At 42.6% G+C, this 25,910-nt stretch overlaps 1 protein-coding gene and 1 pseudogene across 10 annotated transcripts in view; one reads left to right on the plus strand and one right to left on the minus strand.

The window, feature by feature from the left end:
* The window catches only part of ADD1 (adducin 1), an 89,046-nt gene that overhangs the window by 13,952 nt on the left and 49,184 nt on the right, over positions 1-25,910 (plus strand). The window lies entirely within an intron of this gene.
* Positions 5,924-6,468, minus strand: LOC132674561 (peptidyl-prolyl cis-trans isomerase A pseudogene; annotated as a pseudogene).

The following is a 25,910-nucleotide window of genomic DNA, read 5'->3' on the forward strand; positions in this document are numbered from 1 at the left end:
TGGAAAACCTTATGCTAAGCCAAAGAGAAACGGGGAAGAGGACGGAGTACGAGTGGGGGGAGTGGGGAGAGCCGGGGAGAGACTGTGTGTGGGGGGGGTTTCTTCTTGGGTGTGGAACATGTTACAAAATTAGATTGTGATGAAGGTTGCAATCTCTGTGAATAAAGGAGAAACTGCTGAACTGCACACTTTAATTGGGTGAAGTTTATGGTATCTCAGTCCAACTGTAAAGCTGCAAATGCTGCATTAGGAGCTCGGGCTCACTGCAGCGAGTCTGTGGTCGACGGTTGGTGTAGCACTGGAGATTGGGGACATGGTGTCAGGATGCAGTGCCAGCTTTGCTGCGCAGGGTGTGTGGCCCGGGATCGAGTTGGTGAAGTTGTCTGAACTCCTTTTCCTTTCTGTAGGAGTAGTGACACTAACGGTCCCGTCTAACTAGAAAGCGTCGTGGGGCCACAGGGAGAACTTGTGACTGCTTATGGTGCACAGGTGTGCTGTCCGTGTGCACTTTCCCTTTCTTTCCTCTTTTCCAGTGTATAGAGTAGTTCTAACAGATCTGTTTTAAAGTATATTTTATTTTTTCTTGGTGGATAATTTCCATTTGTATTGCTTTATAATGCATTAGGATGAAGTAGAATCCTCATAGACTAGGGAGAAGTGGATGCTAATGGCGAAAGGCACAGAAAAGCAATAGCGAGCCCTGTTTATTAACTGCTACCATTGTGTGTGTGTTTTTTTTTTTAGTAAGTCAAAGCTCTGTGCAGAGATATTTGTGTCACGTACAGCTGTACGTTTTTGCAGCTTAGCAAGGACGTTGTGGTTAAACATGCTTTCCAAGACTTAAGAATATTTTAGTTAACAGGCCAACCTCATTCCCAGATGATACCATTAATCAAGTTATTGTTGCACAGAGCTTCAGGCAGGCAGCGAGGATTAGAAATGGTGCTCGAGTCTCCTGAAATGAGCTCCCTTTAGGCCTGTCTACTTCAGTAGGAAGGGATGTGACATTAATGAACTCATCTTTGGGGAACTAGTAACCCCACGATCCAGATACTCCCTATCTCAGTTTGTGTGGAGCATCATCTCCAGGGACTGAAGCACAATGTATTTTGACAGCATGAATATCAGGAATGACCTTGACTTAGAGAATCTGGAATATTTAATGTGCTCTGTTTTTGCCTAGGGTGTTAGACTGATTGTTTTAGAAACCAGGGAATTTCTTCAGGGAAAGGAAGCATTTCTTTTCTAACTTTTAGTCAAGCGATGAAAGTATGAATTTTCTTTGTCTCTAGTTGCTAAATGATAATAGCGTTTAGGAGACTTTTTAATTCACCGAAGGTTTTGTTTTTTTTAAACGTTTATTTATTTTTGAGAGAGAGAGGAAGCACGCAAGTGGGGGAGAGGCAGAGAGAGGGAGACACAGAATATGAAGCAGGCTCCAGGCTCCGAGCTGTCAGCACAGAGCCCTACACGGGGCTTGAACCTATGAACCATGAGATCATGACCTGAGCCGGAGTTGGACGCTCAACCGACTCAGCCCCCCAGGCGCCCCTTACTGAACTTTTTAAAAAGACTTCCATCTACCAGGATTTGTACTGAGCATTGAGGAATTGAAGATAATAAGAACAGAGGTGCCACTTGTAGGGCTCATGGCTCTGCAGGTCAGAGAATAAGCCCATGAGGCTGCACAGGTGCTCCTGCTCGCGTCTTTGGGAGGGACACGAGATGGATGCCTGTTAGGGCTGTTGGAATCATTGAGATGTTTCATGCTGCTCACCCACAGTCACTTTTATCATTTGTATCTTATAAAAATAAAGCTAACAGTTCTTAAAAATCTAACAGTTCTGTTTTAAAGTATATTTTAATTTTTCTTGGTGGATAATTTCCATTTTTGTTGCTTCATAATGCATTAGGGTGAAGTAGAATCCTCATGAAAATAGTGCAGATTTTCATGACTACAACTATGGGAGATTGCCAGTACTTTTTTTTTTTTTGTTATTTGTACATTATTTCAGCTTTTGAGGCCATTGACCCCAGATTTCACTGTGCTGGGAAAAAAGCCATGACATCATCTTCATTCCCAGTAAAAATCAAGGCTGCGTGTCGTTTGCCAGAGTGGATACATGAATTGCGTTTTGAGATGTGATGTACATACATTTTTTTTTTCCCCCGTGAAAGGACGTGGTTTGTGCTTTTAAACTCAGGTAATCAGCACATTTTTAGCTATAGCTATAATCTAAGTTTCAGAGTTGTTTTAAGGATTAGAAAAAATAAATAAATAAAGCATAGGGAGGGTTATGGATTGCTGAATGTGTGAAGTTTATTCTTTTTCTAAGTTCTTAGAAGTTGGTCACTTAAAGTGTTTAAGTCTACCTTTCTCTAAAAGTAGCTCTTTAGAGAAGCCAGTAGTTTTCAAGTATTATCTTTTCATTATGTGTGTTTAAAATTTCATTATGATTTTTGCTTTGGCCCATTAGTTGTTTATAAGTGTGCTTTTAAATTTTGAAATATATATGTTTATGTATACGTACGTACGTATACGTACGTACGTATACGTATGTATACGTACGTACGTATACATATATATTTAATACACATGTAAAAATTTTTAAATTTCTATTATTGATATGTTTTAATTGCATTGTGACCAGAGAAATGGTTTGTATTTTTAATTTTTTTTAATTTTTTTAATTTTTTTAATTTTTATTTTTGGGACAGAGAGAGACAGAGCATGAACGGGGGAGGGGCAGAGAGAGAGAGAGACACAGAATCGGAAACAGGCTCCAGGCTCCGAGCCATCAGCCCAGAGCCTGACGCGGGGCTCGAACTCACGGACCGCGAGATCGTGACCTGGCTGAAGTCGGACGCTTAACCGACTGCGCCACCCAGGCGCCCCTTTAACTTATTTTTGAGAGAGAGAGAGAGAGAGAGAGCGTGCAAGCATGAGTGGGGGAGGGGCAGAGAGCGAGGGAGACAGAATCTTTAAAAAAATTTTTTTGTTAATGTTTATTTTTGAGAGAGAGACAGAGTGTGAGTGGGGAGGGGGCAGAGAGAGACGCAGACACAGCAGGCTCCAGGCTCTGAACTGTCAGCACAGAGCCCAACTTGGGGCTTGAACTCACAGACTACCAGATTGTGACCTGAGCCAAAGTCGGACACTTAACCAACTGAACCACCCAGATGCCCCAGGAGACACAGAATCTTAAGCGGGCACCAGGCTCTGAGCTGTCAGCATAGAGCCTGATGTGGGGCATGAACCCATGAACCTCGAGATCATGACCTGAGCCAAAATCAGAAACTCAACTGACTGAGCCACCCATGCACCCCGGAATTTGAGATTTAAAAAATTTCTATCCAGAGGTGAGGTTAATATTTATGAATGTTCGGGGCGCCTGGGTGGCGCAGTCGGTTGAGCGTCCGACTTCAGCCAGGTCACGATCTCGCAGTCTGTGAGTTCGAGCCCCGCGTCAGGCTCTGGGCTGATGGCTCGGAGCCTGGAGCCTGTTTCGGATTCTGTGTCTCCCTCTCTCTCTGCCCCTCCCCCGTTCATGCTCTGTCTCTCTCTGTCCCAAAAATAAATAAAAAACGTTGAAAAAAAAAATTAAAAAAAAAAAAATTTATGAATGTTTTTTGTATTCTAGAGAAGAACATATATTCTTGTATGTATGTGTGTAAGTAATCTCTATACTCAATGTGGGGTTTGAACTCACTATCCCAAGATCTACACACTTCCAACTGAGCCAGCCAGGTGGCTGAGCCAGCCAGAAGGCAAAGACTTCTTTGCCTATTAATAATTGAGCAATGTTTTAGTTCCCCATTATGATGGTAGATTTGTCAGTTTCTCTCTGAGTTCCAGCAAATTTTGCTTCATATGTCTTTTTTTTTTTTTAAATTTTTTAATGCTTTTTATTTATTTTGAGACAGAGAGAGAGCATGAGCAGGGGAGGGGCAGAGAGAGGGAGACACAGAATCTGAAGCAGGCTCCAGGTTCTGAGCTGTCAGCACAGAGCCTGACGTGGGGTTTGAACTCACAAACTGTGAGATCATGACCTGAGCTGAAGTCGGACGCTTAACTGACTGAGCCACCCAGGTGCCCCTTGAGATTATTTTATTATTATTTTTAATCTTTCTCTTGAAATGAACTTTTTATCATTATGGAGTGGCTTTTTCTGTCCCAAGTAAATGCTTTTATTTTCCATGGTCTCTTTTTGGTTTCATATTAACACAGAAACTTCAGCTTTCTTTTGGTTGGTGTTTGCCTGGAATACCTATTTTCATCCATTTACTTGCAAACTTTTATGTTCTGTGCTTATGCTTTATTGATATATTTGTTTTTGCTTTATTTTTCCTTTGGTGGATACCATAACAAATTACCTAAAACTTGGTACCTTTAAACAACAGAGATTATTGTTTTGTAGTTCTGGAGGCCAGAAGTCCAAAATCAGTACCATGGAACTGACGTCAAGGTGATGGCAAGGCTGTAACTTCTCTGGAGTTTCTTAGAGGAGAATTTGCTCCTTGCCTCTTCCAGCTTATGGCTGCCGGCTTTCGTTGGCTTGTGGCCGCTTTGCTCCAGTTTCTGTGTCTCCGGTTCTGGTCCCACCACCCTCTTGTCTTATAAATCTGTAGTCACATTTCCTTCTGCAGTTCTTTTTATTGGCAATTGCATTTTGGTAATCCAGGATAATCTCATCATTCCAAATCTTTAATCACATCTCCACAGTCTTTGTCATGTAAAATAACATTTACAGGCTCCTGGGATGAGAACTAATGTCTTTGGTGACCATTATTCAGCCTACCACACTAATTGTAATTTCTGTCTCTTAACTGGCATAATTTAGTACGGTTACGTTTTTCGTGATTCTGATAAATTTGTATTTTTTCTATCATTTCACATTTTGTATTTTTTAATTAACCAGGCAAGCCTTGATTCTAACTTTCTATTTTCATTTTTAAATGTTTGTTTATTTTTCAGAAAGAGAGGGAGAACCCTAAGTAGGCGCTGCACTGTCAGCACAGAGCACCACAGGCTCCATCCCACAAACCGTGAGATCGTGACCTGAGCCGAAATCAAGAGTCAGACCCCTTATTATTTTTGAGACAGAGAGAGAGACAGAGACAGAGAGAGAGAGAGAGAGAGCATGAATGGGGAAGAGGCAAAGAGAGAGGGAGACACAGAATCTGAAGCAGGCTCCAGGCTCTGAGCAGTCAGCATAGAGCCTGATGTGGGGCTCGAACTCATGAACCATGAAATCATGACCTGAGCTGAATCCAGACGCTTAACTGACTGAGCCACCCAGGTGCCGCCCCCCCCCCCCCCCCCCCGCCCCGCCCATGGCATTTCTGATTTGTTTTCCCTTGAGATCATTTTTTCTTTTTTAGAAGTTCCTTTTCTGCAGGTCTGTAGATGGTACTGTTGTTTTTGTTTATCTGAAGTGACTATTTTCACGCACATTCTTAAGGGATAGTTTTGCTTGTTATACAAATCCAGATTGCCTGTTATTTCCTTTTAGCATTTTGAAGATACTCTATTCCTCCACTTTTGTTGTTTCTGTTACAAGCTTGCCAGTGTCTAATTGTTATTCTTTTGTAGATGATCTTTTTTTTTTTTTTTTTTTTTTTGCCTTTGCTATTCATTACTGTATGTATAAGATATGTATTTTTCTTTATTTTGCTTGGTATTTGGGGATTTGTGTCTTTCAGTTAGGTAAAATTGTTACCCATTCTGTCCTTGGATATTATATTGATGCCTCACTATTCTTTTTGTTCTTGTTTAGTTTTTATTTCATAATCACAAACTTAAATCTAACCCAGCTAGACTTGGAGGTGGGTAAGGATAATAAGGGACCCGTAGAACCGCAGCAGAAGCGCAGAGATTATAGGGTATTTCAAGCAGGTGGGGGTGCGGGGGTGCTCTTCTGAGCTACAAGAGGAATGGTGTGGTAGTTAAGTTAAAAGGTAAAATGCAAGTCAGATATATTAGATTTGTCCAGTCAGCAGTGGTGTTCTTGCTGGTCTCGCCATTTCTGGACCCAAAGTACTCCATGGCTTCTACAACATTCATGCCGTCTTTCACTTTGCTGGAGACCATATGCTTGCCATGCAACCACTCAGTCTTGGCAGTGCAGATGAAAACTGGGAGCCATTCGTGTTGGGTCCAGCATGTGCCATGGACGAGATGCCAGGACCTGTGTGCTTCAGGATGAAATTCTCATCATCACATTTCTCCCCCTAGATGGACTGGCCACCAGTGCCGTTATGTTGTGCGAAGTCACCACCCTGGCATAAAAATCCCAGAATAATCCTGTGAAAGCAGGAACCTTTATAACCAAATTCTTTATCCCCAGTGCTCAAAGCACAAAAGTTCTCTATTGTCTTTAAAACTTTGTCTGCAAACATCTTGAAGGAAATGTGGCCCAAGGGCTCATCGTCCACAGTGATGTCCAAGAACACAGTGGGATTGATCATGGCTGGGCCACACGGGCAGGCTCTGGGGTGGCAGCATCTGCAGACTCTTCACTATTATTATCTCTGCCTGTAATTCCAGCAAATGTGTAGTGGACTTTCTTATTCTGTCTCTTCTGACATAGTTTGTATCAACTTGTCTCCCCGTGCTGGTCTCTGGGGAATTTTTTCAATTCTGTCCTTTCTTTTTTTTTTTTTTTTTTAACGTTCATTTATTTTTTTTTTTCAACGTTTTTTTTTTTTATTTATTTTTGGGACAGAGAGAGACAGAGCATGAACGGGGGAGGGTCAGAGAGAGAGGGAGACACAGAATCGGAAGCAGGCTCCAGGCTCCGAGCCATCAGCCCAGAGCCTGACGCGGGGCTCGAACTCACAGACCGCGAGATCGTGACCTGGCTGAAGTCGGACGCTTAACCGACTGCGCCACCCAGGCGCCCCTGTTCATTTATTTTTGAGAGAGAGAGAGAGAGAGAGAGAGAGAGAGAGAGAGCACGAGCACAAGTGGGGGAGGGGCAGAGAGAGAGGGAGACACAGAATCTGAAGCAGGCTCCAGGTTCTGAGCTGTCAGCACAGAGCCTGAGATGGGGCTCGATACCCGTGTGAGATCATGACCTGAGCTGAAGTTGGAGGCTTAACTGACTGAGCCCCCCAGGCGCCCCTCAAGTCTGTCTTTTAATTTACTAATTCCTCTTTATCTGTGTCAAAGCTGCTATTAATTCATTAGTTGATTTGTAAAGAATTTTTTTCGATATTCTATTTCTGGAAATTCTGTTTGGTTTCTTTTTCAGCTGCTCATTTTTGATAGTCTCTGAGGCTTGTCCTATTTGTGGTTATTTTTTGAACATTTTGTACATAGTTGTTCTGTGTTCTGTATTAGTATCTGAAGTCTTTGAGGGCCTAAACGTATGGTTTATTGTTTCTGATGATGGTCACTCATGGAGATTGTTTTTTGGGTTTGTTGAAGTTTTGACTAAGACCTTATATTTGGTTGACTTTAACCTGGGGAAAACCTGGGGATCAACGTTGAGGATGTTTTTCCTGCGAGGACTGCATTTACTTCTGTCATGAGCCAGGGTCACTGCCCTCCTGAGACCATTCCACTCTCTTCAGAGTTCATTAGCTCGTTAGCTCCTTCTTTTGTTTGCCTTCAACAATGCTCATCTTTGGTATTTGACCTTTGGTAATGCTGCCCCTTGTGAGTGATTCCCATTTGGAGTTACTAGTTTCATTCTCATGGTTTGGGGCCTTTTTTGTTTGTTTGTTTGTTTAGCCCTTGGAGGTTTCATATATTTCTTACGTGTGAATTGCATTTGATTTTATGGAAAACCTTATTGAGTGGTAGGGCCTGTCAAATAATGGCCTTACTTGATCTCCAGGTGGTAATTACTAGTAATGGAAATAGTGGTTGTGAATGTGGAATAGTGGTTTAAAACTTAGGAAAGCGTATTCAGTATGAGGTGATTGTAAAATGCACACTTTTGAGGGTTGGTGTCGTGAGATGTGTTGGCGTTCTTGGCGTGGGAGGAGCTGGCGCTAGCTTGGCCAGCATGTGAGACTTTGGTAGTAAAGTCACGACTTTGCTCAGTTTTATCATCTGTAAAGTGACTGGATGACTTTTAAATTTCCTTCTGGTGCTAAAGATTTACTCTTCTAAGGTTTTGTCTCACTGCCCTTTTTTCCCCTTTTATTAATAAGCATTGTTTAAGGTCTGTGCTCCAAGCACTGTGTTGGGAATGTCAGAAGGTAAAGTGGTATAGTAGCTCCTGCCTTCAGTAAGCTTGCAGTCTCGCTTTTGTGTTAAAGATTGACAGTACAGAGCAGTGACGCCCGCTGTCAGGGAACTCTCAGCAGTGCTGAGTTCACTCATTTAATCTTAAACCAGGGAGGTAGATAATGCTGTCGTTCTCATTCTACAGATGAAAAAACTACAGCTTATATAGAGAGGTGAAGAAACGTGCCCAGGGATGACCAGAGCTAGTATGTGGTGGACTGAGATCAGTATCCAGGTGGTCTGGTCCTGGGGTCTGCACTCTAATGTGAATTCAGTGGGGTTTATAAATCAGTCAGCGTTGAGAGGCAAATGGAATTTTGTTGACGACCCAAGCCAGGTTCTTTCTGTACCAGTTTTATCAGATGGATTTTGAAAATACAAACAGCATGGAGTACATCGAAGTTCACTTAAATTTGTTTAGTGAAACAGATGGTTAGTTGGCTTATCTTTAGTGCCTCGCCCAGCCTTGTTTTCAGAACCACACCCATCAGTTTCAGTAAGCCACACCAGAATGTTGGTTGAGGGATGGAGTTAAAGTGAGAAATCTCAATTAATTAGTGCTACTGTGTGTTGATGCAGATAGAATACGGTAGTTTTTTAGTTAAAATATAAAAAGATAAAATAAGATGAGTTTATAAGAGAATTAAGTTTCAATTAAAATAATGTGTTTTAACATTTAGTTGGTTAAACCTAATGTTCTTGAAGTTCTGAAGTGAATTTTTTGGCATATTACTTTTGTATTCCCATTAGAAACTAGATAATTAAAATAGTTCCTATTTATCGGGTATCCACTGTGTCAGACATTGTGCTAGACATTTTACATTTATTGTTTCGAATTGCCCCAACAACCTTGGGACATGTGACTTGAGGGTATTTCCTTAGAGATGAGGCCACCGAGGTGCAGGTCAGGTGGTGTAGATGGGAGCAAGCGGTGGCGTGCTGTTGCCCCAGAGCTCGCCTGTGTGTCCCTGGCCCTGTCGGGAGGGAACCACGCTCATGTGTCTCTGTGGAGAGGCGATTATCGGCCATGAGATAACTGGAAAACATCATTCATGCAAATAAAGTCCAGATGGATTAAGGACACATGTTTCTAATTATAGAGACTGTGGGGAAAGCACGATAGCATGTTTATCAGAGATGATTCCTGAAAACTGTCTCGGAACATTTGTGGGACTTGCGTCTGTGAAGGAATGAGGAGTGTCTCTTAAAGAGAAGAGTTCAGAGGGAGAAGTTTGCAGACCTCAGTATACAAAATATTAAAATATTCATTGAAAAATAAAATTATAGAAAGTAATAGTCTGGGGAATCAAATATGACAAAAAGTCAGTAGGTATACTATTTTTTTTTTTTTTAATTTGTAGGAGTAACTACACCAGGAGTTGAGAGGTAGGTGGACAAAGAAATTAATAGACCCTGTGGGAAATTGGAGACGTAAACAAACACAGGGAAGACATTCATCCTCAAGTAGAGGTCAGGGGAATGACAAAGCAGCCACTTCCGATCTGCCGGAGCGGGGAAATCTCAGTGATCCCTCTGTTTCCTTTTCAGAGTCTGTGAGTCAAAAAGGAAGTAAAACTTAAAAAAAAAAAAAATTTTTTTTTTACATTTTTATTTATTTTTGAGAGACGAGAGAGACAGAGCACAAGTGGGGGAGGGGCAGAGAGAGAATGAGACACGGAACCTGAAGCAGGCTCCAGGCTCCCAGCTGTGAGCACAGAGCCCGGCGCGGGGCTTAAACCCACAAACTGTGAGATCATGACCTGAGCTGAAGTCGGACGCTTAACCGACTGAGCCACCCAGGCGCCCCTGGAAGTAAAACTTTATATTTAATCCTAACCCATTTGGGGGTTTCTTTTACTGTACACTTCCCATTGTCAGGTTTACCCTTCAAGCAGTTGTTTTAGAACACAGTTTTCTGCTTTTTCATTTGGCAACTGCATTTGAGCTCCCACCCTAGGCAAGGCCCTGCAACTAGCAGTTTTTGAAGGGGTCACATTTTCTGGGATGTTTATTTAAAAAAACTTTTTTTTAAAGAGGTTCGAGTGGGAGAGAGACAAAGCATAAGAGTCTCTTAAAAACGGAGAACAAACTGAGGGTTGATGGGGGGTGGGAGGGAGGGGAGGGTAGGTGATGGGTATTGAAGAGGGCATCTTTTGGGATGAGCACTGGGTGTTGTATGGAAACCAATTTGACAATAAATTTCATATAAAAAAATTAAAAATAAAACTTTTTTTTTAAACATTTATTTACTTTTTGAGAGACAGAGACATAGTGTGAACGAGAGAGGGACAGAGAAAGAGGGAGTCACAGATTCCAAAGCAGGCTCCAGGCTCCTAGCTGTCAGCACAGAGCTCCGAGGTGAACTGCGAGATCATGACCTGAACCGAAGCCGGACATTTAACCAACTGAACCACCCAGGCGCCCCTCTGGGATGTTTATTTTATTTGCCATGTTACAATTATTTTGAGAGTACTTTGCATTTAAAAAAAATTTTAATGTTTATTTGTTTGTGAGAGAGCGTGAGTAGGGGAGGAGCAGAGAAAGAGGGAGACAGCATCCGAAGCAGGCTCCAGGTTATGAGCTGTTGGTACAAACAGCTGCTTGTGCCAACAGCTCAGAGCCTGATGTGGGGCTCAAACTCATGAACTGAGAGATCATGACCTGAGCTGAAGTCGGACACTTAACCGACTGAGCCATCCAGGTGCCCCAAGAGTGCCTTGCATTTTTACTGGCTTGTTAAAATAGGCTGTAGTTTTTCAGAAGGGTTCTGAACTGTTGTGTGGAAATAATTTTGAAGTATAGTATGCCATGCTTTTGGGACCTGAATAGAATTGCCTCCCCTAAGTAAACAGAACATTGCTATTCATTTGAAGCTTGGATCTGAACACTTTGGTGGGTTGTTTCTATTTTATATAACCACAAGAAGAACAGGCTGTGAAACCAAGGCTCAAGATTTTCCTAGACACAGTATAAAATACTTGGGAAAGAATGAATTATTTGCTCATTTCAAAGCTGGGTTGTTTAGGTTAAAAGTGCTAGTATTATTCAGGTATTAAATGAAATGGGATGAATGAAAGGGATAAACTTTTTTTTTTCTCCTTTGAAAAGAGCAGTTGGCTTCTGCTGGGCTTAAACAGGATCTCCTATGGGGATATACTATTAATGTTCACCCTGTATCTTGCATTTCTTCTACAGTTCCAGTGGCCACTTAACATGTCTGGGTAAAATCAACAGTAAGTGGTTTCCAGAATGTGACTCTTTTCGACTGTCCTCCAAGTTGTTTTTTCCCTTGAATTAAAAAGGTTTTATTTCTAAAATTTTAATCAATAGCCACATGATTTTAAGGTTTCATTCATTCATTCATTAAAGTAGGCTCCACACCCATCGTGGGGCTTGAACTCACAACCCTGAGATCAAGAGTCACGGATGTGCTCTACCAACTGAGCCAGCCAGGTGCCCATGATTTTAAGGTTTTAAAAGCACCTATGCAGGGGTGCCTGGGTGGCTCAGTCGGTTAAGCATCCGACTTCAGCTCAGGTCACAATCTCGCGGTCCGTGAGTTCGAGCCCCGCGTTGGGCTCTGGGCTGATGGCTCAGAGCCTGTAGCCTGCTTCCGATTCTGTGTCTCCCTCTCTCTCTGCCCCTCCCCCGTTCATGCTCTGTCTCTCTCTGTCTCAAAAATAAATAAACGTTAAAAAAAATAATAAATAAAAGCACCTATGCATATACAGATGTTAAATAGTTCTTGTTTTTAGCCATTTTGTTTTCATTTTTAACCCAAAGGGGTATGCAAAGATTACAGGGTTTCCTTCAATCCCAACATATTTAGTACTTTTTAAAATAAGGGGTTTATATTTGAGAGCTGTTGACATTCATTTACGTACATAAATGATTCTAGAGAATGTTAACTACCAAAGGTTGATTTGTTCAGTATTTATTAGTATTAAGTATGTTTTATTATATTTGAGGGTTTTGAAAACCGGCAATTTTACTGATCAAAATATTCAGTTAACTAGATCTTTCTGTTTAATAGCCGCATCTGTCTACTCAGTAACTTTAGGGAGTTCCTCTGGTATTCATTCCTCTGAAAGTCTGGATCTGGCTTGGTGGGTGAGATATGAACAATGATGCCGTCTGTGACCGAGGGTCGGTGTTTTCAGGCACCAGCTGTCATGATTACACTGGCAGGTGCACGGGACTGCATCAAACAGACATCGTGTTGAGCATGTCCTGTTCACTCAACAATTGTGCGAGGTGGATATTATTATTGACCCCCTTCTAACCATAAAAAAACTGAGGTACAAATAGTGAGCTTGCCCAGGATACCCTCTTAGTAGTATCTGGGCTGGAGTTTGAACCCTGGCGACAGTCCTCCCTTCTTCCCATTAAGCATCACTGTCCTCTCCACAGTTGTGGGACCGGAGGGTTGTCCACTCACAGTCTTCCTTATCATGTACTGCCTCCCTTAGAATATTGATTCCAGGCAGATTCCAGGTGGAGAACAGAGCTGTGGGATCACACAGAGCTAGCCGAGCAAACAGCCTGTTCTTATTTCAGCCAACAGATACTAGGGGTTGTGGAGTGAAGGAGCGGATGACAGAGCCTCTGTCTAGCCATGTTGGCCTCTGTCACTGTTGTGTACTTGTCACAGCTGCAGTGATATTTTGTGCACGCCGTTTGAATAACTTGAAGTGTTGCCCGTGTCTTACATACTGCTCTTAAGATCATTTTTATGACTAAATACTTCTCCATCCTACTCCTCTGTAACTATTAAACTCTTCCCCCTGATACCGATTAATGTACTTTTTGGGGGAAACATTCTCATGCTAGTGTTGTTAGACGGTCCTTCCTAATGTGTTTAACTAGGTTGCAGAGTGGGTTTTTTCTTCCTCATCACATCTGTATAGAATTTTCTATACTTACACGTGTCTGGCCAACCTGTGCCTCCTATCTTGCTCGGCTGGATCTTATGCAGTGTTTATGAGCCTCACTGTATTACCATGCACACTTAGTTGTGAGGTCTGGAATTCTTTCTTATTTTCCGGCCTCTGGGAGTTACACTTGCTTGAATCTTCAAATCTAGTCAGCTAGAGACACATAGAGCTCCTGGCCTTGCTTTGTATACCGACTTTGGGAATTGACGTAATTCTTGGAAATGTAAAACCCAGACACCTCAAAACACAAAACCCAATTTGATATACAGATTGTCCACTTGCTGTCCTTGTGAGTGGCAGGTGGAGATTTGGAGCCTGTTTAGTTAGCTGCTTGCGTCCCCAGAGTCTCTTGAGTCATATGTCAGTTGTGATTAAATGAAGCAAGGTGATGGCTTTTCTTACAGTCAAATGCTCTAGCATCCAAATGCTTATATTAGCATTACCAGTCCAGAATGTTAGATTGGACATGTCTGTCTGTCTGTCTCTCCCCCTATATTTATGTGTATAAAGTGTGAGTCTGTAATACAGGAGTAAATGGTACAGATGAGCCTCTTGCCCTATTGGGTTTATATTCTAATAGCGAGATAGGAATACTCATTTCTGACAGTGATACTAATAACGAACATTTGAATGCTTCCTATGTGTCAGATACTTGTTTCCAAGCATTTTACATGCATTGAGGTGGTACTGTTGTTAAGCCTTATTATTTCACATGTGGGAAATGAGGCCGAAGAAGTTAAGACATTTTCCCAAGCATACAGAGTCGGTAAGTGGCTGAGCTGGAATTTGAACTCAAGCAGTCTGGCTCCAGAGTCTGTGCCCTGAAAGTGGTGACGAGTGCATTGAAGGCAAAGAAAACCCAGGGTGATTTGAGAGAGGTGGGAGTAGGGGCTACTCTAGGGTGGGCAGGGAAACTAATCTCAAAATTTATAGGTGAAATTTGACCCAAAACTTGCTCCTAAAATAAGGAGTAAGACACTCGGCGAAGCTGGAATAAGTTTGTTGTGGGCAGAGAGAAGGTAAGTGTAAAGCTGTCAGGCAGGAAGGGGTTGGGTGTGTTTGTGGACAGAAGAGAGGCTGACGTATCTGGGACATCACGGCAGAGAGATGGCTAGGGGCCAGCCTTGGAGGGTCCCTGCCGGCTCTGGTCAGGATTTCAGATTTTATTCCAGGGGCTGTGGGAAGCCATTGGTGGGTATTAAGCAGGGGCAGGACATGGTTTGATTATATTTTTATGAAGAACAAGTTACAGGAGTTTGAGGGTAGAAGCAGGGAGACAAGACTAGGGGAAGATTAAGAGTCCTGTTTGGGACAAGTTAGGGTTGAGTGGACCTTTTCGTATCTTTGCTTATTTACCTGAATGTAAATGAAATATTTTAATGCTTGAGGAAAATGATGAGAAACAGACTTTGTTTTATCTCCAGGCAAATGCCGGTCCTCATTCCTGGCCTTGGCTCTGGCTGTCCCTGTGCCTGGAGTGTCTGGATGCCTTCACCATTATGGTGAGGGTGATGTCACCTTCTCCAGAGTCCTCTTCCGCCCTCCTCCTTAATGTTGGACCTGCTCCCCACCTCCTTGTCCTCTTGGCCCCCTCCCGTAGGCACTTCTCCCCTTCGAATGCACCATGCCACTTACTCACTCATCGTGCCAACTGCCTGGCCCCTCTGCCAGGGTCTGTCACTTCTGTCTGCGGGCTGAGTGCAGAGCCTTTTCAAGTTGGGATTGTCTCCTCCACTGCAGTAATGTCTTGTCCATTGAAATGGCACCATTTTGAAAAGTAAAAACTGATGAAGGTATGCAGTTTGAGGCATAATTTTCCTTTGTCTGAATTTGGTTTTGACCTCTTTTTGGTTTATGGTTATTAAGGCTTTTCATAATTTCCCCTTTCAGATATCATCCAGAATTTTTAAAGACTTCAGAGCTTTTTGGATGTTAACATAGTGATAGTGATAATGAGAAATAAATTATGTGTGTACATGTGTGTCCTAGGTGAGTCCAGTAATCATAGCTGCTTGTTAATGTGCGTGCCCTGTCTGCCAAACACTGCTAAATGCTCTGCAGACAGCATTTCGGATTCTTACAATATCCCTCAAGGTTTCCATCACCACATCCAGTTTATAGATGAGGAGACTGAGTCCCAGAGAGAAGTTACAGCAGCTTGTCCAGGATTACACAGTTCGTAACTCTCACTTGGCCTTGATTGACTCTAGACATACCCTAGGCTGCTGCTCTCTGCCAGTGATTCCCTGTGTGCCAAGTCTTCTACTTTTCTGATCCTCAGGTTTCCTGCTTTTAAAATGAAGGGGTCAGGGGCACCTGGGTGGCTCAGTTGGTTGACTGAGGTCAGGTCATGATCTCACGGTTCGTGGGTTTGAGCCCCGCGTCGGGCTCTGTGCTGACAGCTCGGAGCCTGGAGCCTGCTTCGGATTCTGTGTCTCCCTCTGTCTCTCTGCCCCTCCCCCCATTCATGCTCGGTTTCCCTCTGTCTCTCAAAAATGAATAAACAAAAAAAAATTTTACAAAACAAAGGGGTCAGAGTTAAGGGGTCTACTGCGGAGACCTTTACAACATTGAGTCAGAAAGGCTGTAAGGTCCTCATGTCTGCTGTGCTGCCTACTAACTCCTCAGGTTAACACACTTAAGGATGACCTCCTGTGCCCTAGACAGCAGGGCGAGATGCTGATAGGCCACGAAAATTCATAAAGCCTGGTCTGTCTCTCTCCATTAGCAAGCTGGACCATATCCCCTAATAGCTACAGACTTCAAGGCCAGTGCGATTAGTGGCCTGTTCTTTAGCGCTAAGCCTTGTCTGTCATTCTCTAACACCGAAGAGCATTTTATTTGCTTCCTTAGAGAAGGAAGTGACCTTTGGTACTTGTAGGGCAGGAACTCCAGTGCTTTTGGCAAGATGGAAGTCATGGCTGCAAACTAGAGCCAATATGGATTTAAATAAATACTCCCGTTTTAATCAGCCACTACTGATGTAAAGAAATATTGGGTTATAAATGATTCTGATATGAACAGAATCATTTTGGAGGAGAGACTGGGAGGGGCTCGTTTAACCTTCTACATTATCAACTCTTGCAGTCTCTACTTAGGATGAGACAGTCTCTTAGAACCTACATTTTATCACCTGTAAAATCAGGAAAGGGCCACCCTACTAAAACATCTAACAATATATATTAAACTATAAGCTGTAAACAAATGTTTGGTATCATCATGCTGCTGGAAATACAATGTACTGTGTATTCTGTTCATTTTATACCTTCAGTGATGCTTATTATTTATGTTCTTCATGGTGTTATGTCTTAAAATTTTTCTTTTTTTTATAAATTATACTTTATTAAGAAAATTATTTTAAATGTTTATTTTTGAAAGCAAGATATAGAGTGCAAGGTGGGGGAGGGCGGGCAGAGAGGGAGACACAGAATCCGAAGCAGGTTCCAGGCCCCGAGCTGTCAGCACAGAGCCTGATGTGGGGCTCGAACCCACAAACCATGAGATCATGACCTGAGCCGAAGTCAGACGCTTAACTGACTGAGCCATCCAGATGCCCCTATAAATTACACTTAAAAAAAAAAAAAAAAAAAAAAAAAAAAAAAATATATATATATATATATATATACACACACACACGTATATATATATGTGTGTGTGTGTGTGTGTGTGTGTATATATATATATATATATATATATATATATATATACATACATACATGAACAGTAAAGACTCTCCTGGCCATCTCTGTCCTCCATCTATCCAGATCCTTCTCACTTCTCACAAGAAAACCACCATTTTAAGTTTCTTGTATATTCTTCTTTCATTTCTTTATGCAAATACAAGCAAGTACAGGTATTTTTCTTACCCCTCCTCTCCCTCATGAAAAGCCACCACACATATATCATTGTTTGTATTTTGCTTTTTGCACCTGACAGTATATCCTTATTTTTGTGAGAACTAGACCATCGAAAAACTTGTGTGCTCATAAGTATAGCATAAAAGGGTTTTCGTTCTCCGTCAGCAGGCATAGTTACTTTTCAGAGAATATACTTTTGGCAGAATTTTACTTAGGCTTATGCTTGTGATTTTAAGTGCTTCCTGACCAGCTCCAAAGAGAAAAACCTGGCCCTGTTTTCAGAAGTCCCAGAGTTAATAAAGGAGCCTGCAGCTCGACCTTCGCGTGTGTGGAATATGCATTTCTTCGTGCACTTGGCAACGTGCCCTCTGTCTTTTTGCCCTGGTTGACTATCTTCAAAGCTTCTGGTTAGCATTTGGCTTCCACAGGAACCAGTTACTTCACAAATAGGAACATTTAGTGACTGACCATTACATTCTGAAAACACTTTGTTTTTGTGGTCAGTATTTTTAATCTTCTGTATGACCCTGCCAGACTTCCTCACCTTCTCCCTCCCCCCAGAAAAAGAAACAGAAATCCAGCTCAGACCCTTACTTTGTAAGCCACTCTCATAGAATGAAATCCAGGAAGAGTCTTGTTTCAGTAAAACAGTAAATTTTGGAAGAGTCCATTGCTTCAGTAAAAATATAGTGAAAACTAAAAATAGTAATTGAAGGACAGTAATGGGATTGTGAAGGAGCAAAAATAGAGAAAGTCGTTGGCACTATCGGAGGATGAAGTTGAGTTATGCCCTTGATTATATATGGTGGTTCAGGGCATGTGGCTTAGAATGTGGGATCAGTAGAGTAATGGCAATGGAGACTGTCCCGTGGAGTGGGGGTTATTTGTTGAATTGTGAGGTACCATATGTAAAGTTTTTTCTCCCAGATTCCTCTCTTGAAATCTGAATTGCAGTTTCCTTTGTGGAACTTTTTTTCTTTTCTTTCTTTCTTTTTTTTTTTAATTAAAAAATTTTAAACATTTGTTTATTTTTGAGAGACAGAGTATGAGCAGGGGAGGAACAGGGAGGGAGACACAGAATCCGAAGCAGGCTCCAGACTCTGAGCTGTCAGCACAGAGCCTGATGCGGGGCTTGAACCCACGAACTGTGAGATCATGACCTGAGCCAAAGTCGGAAGCTCAACCCACTGAGCCACCCAGGCATGCCATGTGGAATTTTTTCTTGAAAAACATTTGTTTGGGGCACCTAGCTGGCTCAGTGGGTGGAACTTACAACTCTTGATCTTGGGGTTCTGAGTTTGAGCCCCATGTTGGGGATAGAGATTACTCAAAAAATAGAATCTTAAAAAAAAAAAAAAAGAAAAGCCCTTGTTTGAGAGTAAACTGATCAATATGAGCTCATGTGCCATCTGAAAGTGCTGGATGTCACTTTATAATTTTTCTGGACGAAAGGAAATTTTGTGAAATCAGCAATGGAGGATGACTTTGTATTTCTTCACCGTCCATGCACTTAACCGATCTTCAGGTCTGTTCTGTGCTAAATGGTGGCGAGAGAGTGCCCTGCTTTCCTGCTCTTGGCCAGTGTTCCACTTTCGACTTCTTGTACAGCAGTTGAGGGATGAGCTTGGCGTTTGGAGCGAGTGGTCTTGGGTCCGTGGCCTGACTTGGCCCTTTATTCATCTTGAGGCCTCAGGAACTTGAAACTCAGAGTCCGTTTTCCACCTGCAAATGGGTTGTTAAGTGGACAGAGCTGGGTGGGAGCTTGGTGCTCTGCAGGGATCTTTGGCACGCTGCCATAAAGTTCCTGCGCTGGGCTCTCTCCTACGTCCCTTGCATTTCCTAGTTGTATTCTCCTCAGCTGGATTGAGAGCAATTAGGTGTGGAGTTTGAGAGTCCTAGAAATGATAATTATTTCTCTGTAGCATTTTCTCATTTTTTCCCCCAGGGTGCTCTAGGCTGCATTGTCTCATTTGATTCATTACGTTAGGGAGATATTTCTACTTTATGGATGAAGACTTGGTCCTTGTTGAAGTTCTGCAGTGGAAGTAGTGGGACTGACCACTGGGGTCTGACCCAGGGGCTTGTCCACTGCCTCGCACTAACCCCTGGACTGGAGGGTCCTGTCGTCGGCACATGTGGACAGGCTCCAAACTGTAGTCTTATTTCCAAATTCTTGCTTTTCCACTTATGGCTGTGCATCCTTAAACAAGCAACTCGACTCTGTAATAGTACACCATAGGGTTGATTAAAAAACTATAGTTAGGGGTGCCCGGGCGGCTCAGTCGGTTAAGCGTCTGACTCTGGATTTTGGCAGGTCATGATCTCACAGTGGTGGGATTGAGCCCCTCGTCGAGCTCCGTGCTGAGCATGGGGCCTGCTTAAGACTCTCTGCCCCTCTTCCCTGCTAGCTCCCCCCCCCCCCCCCCCCGCCACCGCAAATGAATAAACATTAAAAAAGAGAGAAACCTTTAAAAAAAACAGTTAAAAGAACAACAGCAGGTATATGACTGAATGCAAAAACTAAACTGTGTAAGATTTAGGCTGGGGACTTGTTAATTAACCATCCATCCTAAGGGAGAGAGGACATAAGAAGACCCACCCAGGTTATCATTTCCTGATTAAAAGGAGCAGAAGTGTGGGCCACAAGGCTGGGAAGCATTGTTTTGATTCAGTTTGACTTTTTATTTTTTCTTTCTTTTCTAATCGGATCTGTGCTGGGACAACATATGGGTGGGGAGGTTAGTGTATGGTGTTGTTAGGAGCAGGCGCTTTGGAGCCAGGCAGCTGGAGTTCAGATGCTACCCCTTGTGTTGGCTGCTTCACTGCTTTGTGCCTCAGTTATCTTATCTGTGGGAAAACATGAGTTAATGCGTATACAATTGAGTTTTAAATCAGCACTTAACCAAATAGTAAGCAGCGATTATTTTAAAGGGGACTTTGGAGCAGTTTCATCAGCAAGGGAACATCCGGAGACACAGGAATAGAAATGATCCGATCAGAGTAATTAAAGGCTTGTACTTAGCTTTGAGGCCCCAAGCAGGGCAGGACACTCAGTCAGCCTGAACCTGTGAAGAAGAGTCTTACACAGAAGGTGGGTGTTTGCCCTCGAGGGGAGGTGGAGAAAGAGGCTGGTACTGTGAGCAGTGAGGGCTTCTAACCGATTCTGGCTGTGTTCTGTTTTATTTGGGAGAGGGCTCCAATGTTGGACTCCCTCCTGCCAGTAGGTATTGGGGACTCCTCTTCTGACTGGCATAGCACCCCTTCCAGACTTGTAGGTTTCTAAGAACTTATCATGAATTTTTGGCCGTGGTTTTTGTGTCTCTTCTGCTTTCCCAGCCCAGGCGCTGGACAGGGTGTGGACTATCCATGCAGCACTGTCCCAGCCCTTTGTGTGAGCTTAGCCATCAGTGTCCGCTCCTCCTGTTTAAAAGCTTGTCACTCTCTGGGGGTGCCTGGGTGGCTCAGTTGGTTAAGCGACTGGCTCCCGGTTTCAGCTCAGGTCACAACCTCTTGGTTCATGAGTTTGAGCCTTGAGTTAGGCTCTGTGCTGACAATGCAGAGCCTGCTTGGGATTCTCTCTCTCTTTCCCTCTCTCTCTGCCCCCCCCCCCCGCTCTATCTCTCTCTCTCTCTCTCTCTCTCTCAAAATAAATAAATGAACTTAAAAAAATGCTGTCACTTTTTCCAGCAAAGACTACACATTTTTTTTAAGCTTTTTTCTCCTGTGGATTTATTGAAATATAATTGACAACATTGTAATACATTTATTTTTTAAAGTTTTTTTTTTTTGAGAGAGAGAGAGTGAGAGAGCACACACAAGTTGGGGAGGGCAGAGAGACAGAGGGAGAGGGAGAATCCCAAGCAGGCTCCGCACTGTCAGCGCCCCCCGACTTGGGGGATCAAACTCATGAACCTCGAGATCATGACCTGAGCTGAAGTCAAGAGTTGGACGCTTAACTGACTAAGCCACCCAGGTGCCCCTCAAAACTGTAATATATTTAAAGTGTATGGGGCGCCTGGGTGGCTCAGTCGGTTAAGCGTCCGACTTCAGCTCAGGTCACGATCTCGCGGTCCGTGAGTTCGAGCCCCGCGTCGGGCTCTGGGCTGATGGCCCAGAGCCTGGAGCCTGCTTCCCATTCTGTGTCTCCCTCTCTCTCTGCCCCTCCCCCATTCATGCTCTGTCTCTCTCTGTCTCAAAAATAAATAAACGTAAAAAAAAAAAAAAATAAAAAATAAAGTGTACAGCGTGATGACTTGACATGTGTATACGCCGTGAAATGATTCTCACAATCAGATTCACATCTCCATCACTTGTCACAGCGACGTGTTTTGTTCCTGTTTTGTCGGGGGGCGATTCTACCATCTGTACCATTGAGTGTGTCCTGATGATGCAGTTTCATTCTGGGCACAAACCTCACAGAGCCCTTCCCGAGAAGTTAGGGTGTCTCTTGTAGCAGACACTCTACTGCAAGAACAAACAGGGTCTCTCTTGAGTCCCCACTGTATGCGAAACACTCTCACGGGGCTTGTTTACAAAAGTGAACTAGAGTTTGAGTGTCTCTGTTCTTTGTGGGCCCACAGACTGGTGATGGAGCAAGCACGCATACAGATAATTTGGTCCTGTTTGAAAGTGGCCGAACAGAGGTGAGTGTAAAGTTCCTTGGAGCCCTGGAGGCCAAGTGCCAAGCTCAGAGGCTTGGGAACACTTCACAGAGCAGGATGTGTTTGAGTTGGATCCTGACAGTGAGTGGGGCTGAAAGGTTTGCAAGAGAGAACAGTTCAGGTGGGTCATTAAAGGCTCCTTCGGCACCTTCCTGCGGGGTGCCAGGCATTACGCGTGAGAGCGGGGGTGGTTGACCGCTCGCTCACCGTGCTGTCTCTGCTGCTGTCCTTAAAGCTCAGTAGATACCCGTTCACCAGGTGACTGCTACCTGCCCCGAGCCTCCTGGAAGCAACCCCTTAGCTCTAAATGCATCTCTTCTGTGAAGCTTTCCAGACAGCCCTCTGTATTGGTTTCTTGGGGCTGCCGTCACAAAGTACCGTTGCCTGGGTGACTCAAACGACAGAAATTCATTGTGTCTCGGTTCTGGACGCCAAAAATGCAAGATCAAGGTGTCGGTAGGGTTGGTTCCTTCTGAGGCCGTGAAGATGAATCTGTTCCAGGCTTTTCCGCTAGCTGCTGGTGACTTTCTGGCAGTCTTTGCTGTTCCTTGGCTTGTAGATGCGTCACCTCAGCTGACCCCTACCTTCTTCACACGGCGTTCTTCCTATATTCGAGTCTGTATCTAAATGTCCTCTTTTTATAAGGACATCAGTCATATTGAATTAGGGATCCATACTATTTCACTGTGACCTCGTCTTACCTAATTACATCTACAGTGACCCTAATTTCCAAAAAAATGAAAAAACAATGAATTTTGCGGGGATACAGTTCCACCCCTAACACCGTTGCTGCTCTTTTTACCTGCCACCGTTGGGCACTTCTCTCTCGCTGATACGTAAGTAGGTTTCTGTCATGGCACCAAGAGTGTTTGATTACATTTACTTGTCTCTCATCTACTCATTTTCTAACTTTTTATCTCTGGTGCCTCACACATAATGGGGAAAGTAGCTGTAGTGGAGATCTGTTAAGCACTAGGAGATAACAGAAATAAAGGGAGATACTGCAGAGGTCACTTCTTTTCTTGTTCTCCTGTTGACAGTTCCAAAGGCTGTCTGGAGTTAGGTGTCAGATGGCCAAGGACACCTGCAGAAAGTACCACTTTTATCACCACATGAGCATTTTTGATACCTCCTGGTTTATTTTCCATGGAGAAGTTCATTATCACCTGGCAGTCATGGTTCCTGAGAAATGTTTTAAGAATAATTAGGAACTGACGTGACCTTCTAGCACACGCTTTATCCCGAGAATTTTGTTAATGGCCACCTTCTTTTTTCAGCCTTTGGTTTGAGTGTTCTGCCTTTAGGGATTCAGAGATAAATTCAGTGAATGGCCAGACTAGGTAGCCATTAGCAAAATGTCTGTGCCGGAAGGGAGATGCCAAGAAATAACTGAATCTGCCCACAAGCTTTAGAACGATCTCATAGCTATTTTAGAGAAGCAAAAATCTGTCTGGTTTCTGATCTAAGGTTTAGTTATATATCAAGGTGGATCATTCTGGGCTAGAAGACCTTTGGTAAGAAAGAATATTCCAGGGCATACTTTGTCATTTCCATATCAGTAAATAATGTATGAGGCAGAGTGGTGTCTTACGGGACATTAGACAAGGGGTGTTAATCTTAAAATGTCTTTTCATCCCAGTATCAGTGATATCCGTGTGAAAGAACTTGCTGAAATGTGTTCATCTGAAGGCACGCGGGGACCAGCTTACGTAAGGGGTTTTGAGACGTGCTTTATTCTAAGAGGAAGGAAAATTATGGAGCCTTTCGGACCATACAGAATATATAGTGAATCCTGCTTTATCCTTCATCCAGCTTCGACAGTTACCGGCTCATGGCCAGTCTTATCTGTTTTGTGTAAGCCTTACTCTTCCTCCCTCCCACCCCCAGAGAAGCTTTAGGCAAATTCCAGATACCATGTTATTTCATCCATAAGTATTTCTGTGTGTGTGTCTTATGTAGCTAATATAACCATAATAAGATCATACCTAAAAATTTTAACAATAATTTCTTCATGCCATCCAAGACTGGTTGATGTTCAGATGTCTTATTGTTTCATATGTCATTTTTAGATTTAGATCAGGATTCAGCTAAAGACCTATTGTTAGCCATCAGGTTTTAAGCAGGAGAGTGAGTGCTATCATCAGACATTTTTAAACTCCTGGTTTCGCTGGGGGAATGGGTTGGTGTGGGGATTATTGGGAGACAGGAAGTAGAGAAACTAGGAGGTAGTTGCGTGTCCAGGAGTGCGTGTCCAGGAGTGACATGGGCAGGGGGTGGGTGCGAGACGTCACGTGGGCAAGCCAAGCTTGGTAGTCAAGGCTCATCCAGACCTTTGGGTTCTGTTGAGTGCATTTGTGTATTTGAATGGATTGTTCCCAGAGATTTCGTTGAGTTTAAGTATCAACATACTAAGATTAGTGAAATCTTAACATTTTTACACAGGTAAAATTAGAGCAACTTTACAGAATATTGAGATGGAGAAATGCTGATCCATTCTTGCCTTTTATCAATTTATTCAGCTTTAGTACAGCTCATGTGCTACTGTGTCATCTTGTCTGTGTAATCATAATTACAGTATTGATAATATTATAGAATAGAAGAGAAAAATTATTTATAGTTTTTCACTTATATGGTATAATCTCTTATGTATGCTATGCCAAAGAATCTATAGTTTCATAATACTGTATTGAGCAGATTTTAATATTTATGTTATGACCATTCATGTACTGTTAGACATTAACAACTAGTGAGCTTGTTACTACCTTTTAAATTATTTTAAAATACTCTAATGTTGCCAGAAATTTTTTTGCATCTGTATTTCCCCATTTCTTTTTTAAAAATTTGGATTAAGTAATAACTTAGTTTTAGAGATCTTCCTAGAAAAATTTGCTGTCTTAACATGCTCCTAAAAACTAAGCTCATGAAACTTGAGTGCACAATTGACAAAAACTAAATATAGCTTTGTGCTTTAAAAATGGAATTATGTTTATTCTTGATTATTAGGCTCAGAATATGTATACTTCGGTTTTGATTTAAATTTATAGACTTCCTTATTGAAGGAAAGGAACACATGCATATCTAGTCTGCACTCTGTGTCTTATCCCATTCACATGGCAGTTTGTAATAAAAAGAGAGCAATCTCTGCCTTATCTTTAACAAGTGTTTCAGAGATTCTGTGAGTCAGCTCTGGGAACCAAGAACCAGCGATGGTTGCCTCTAAAATGTTGCCTCTGTCCTTATTAATTGGTGAAAATGTCTTCCAATTGGGACTCAGTAATAGAGAAGTAACAATACTGCATATTCTTCTTCTTCCTCTTTTATCCTTGATATAGAACCTTTGTTTCATTGGCTCAGAATGTTCAGCTTCATTTACATCTAATGAAGAAACATTAGACAACCATTATTTTATTCTTTGCATCATTATTTTAGAACAAACTAGATTAAAGCAAACAGATTAAACTAAAATTTTATGGGATATGTTTAGAGAAGAGTAAGTTTTAAAGACTACATTCAGGTCCTGGGTTTATTTATTCTGTGTTGACTTTTAGTCCCTGATTGTTTTTATACCTTGTCTTTGAGTCCTTGAAATGTGTCACTTTAAGCATATATTATTTCTGTCCTATCTTTAGGTTTCAGAAGAACAATATTTAAATTGATCTCTATTAAAAAAAAAAAAAAAGGTTTTCTCCAACTGATTCTTTGGCTGTTGATACCGTAAGATATTTTTTTATATAAACTTTTCTTTAAAGCCTTGCTATTCAGGGGCACCTGTGTGGCTCAGTCGGTTAAGCCTCTGATTCCGGCTCAGGTCGTGATCTCATAATTCGTGGGTTTGAGCCCCATGTTGGGCTCGGTGCTGACAGCTCAGAGCCTGGAGCCTGCTTCAGATTCTGTGTCTCCCTCTCTCTCTCTGCCCCTACCCCACTCACGCTCTGTCTCTCAAAAATAAATAAATGTTTAAAAAAAAAAAAAAAGCCTTGCTATTCACATTGCAGTCCAAAGTCAGTGGCATTGGTCTGACTTACGAGACATGTAGCAATGTAGCATCTCAGGCCATTGATTTCATTCCTTCTCATCCCTTTGGGGACCTTCTCCCCCCCACTGCTGCCTCTGTCCCCTCCCACTGTTATCCTCATTATTTACAGTATGGCTTACAGGTTAAGAACAAAAGCTCTGCAGCAGATGACCTGCACTTTGAATCCCAGCCCTGCGCCTTCTCTGT

The sequence above is a fragment of the Panthera onca genome, chromosome B1, assembly GCF_046562875.1.
Source record: "Panthera onca isolate mPanOnc1 chromosome B1, mPanOnc1 haplotype 2, whole genome shotgun sequence".
Lineage (NCBI taxonomy): Eukaryota > Metazoa > Chordata > Mammalia > Carnivora > Felidae > Panthera > Panthera onca.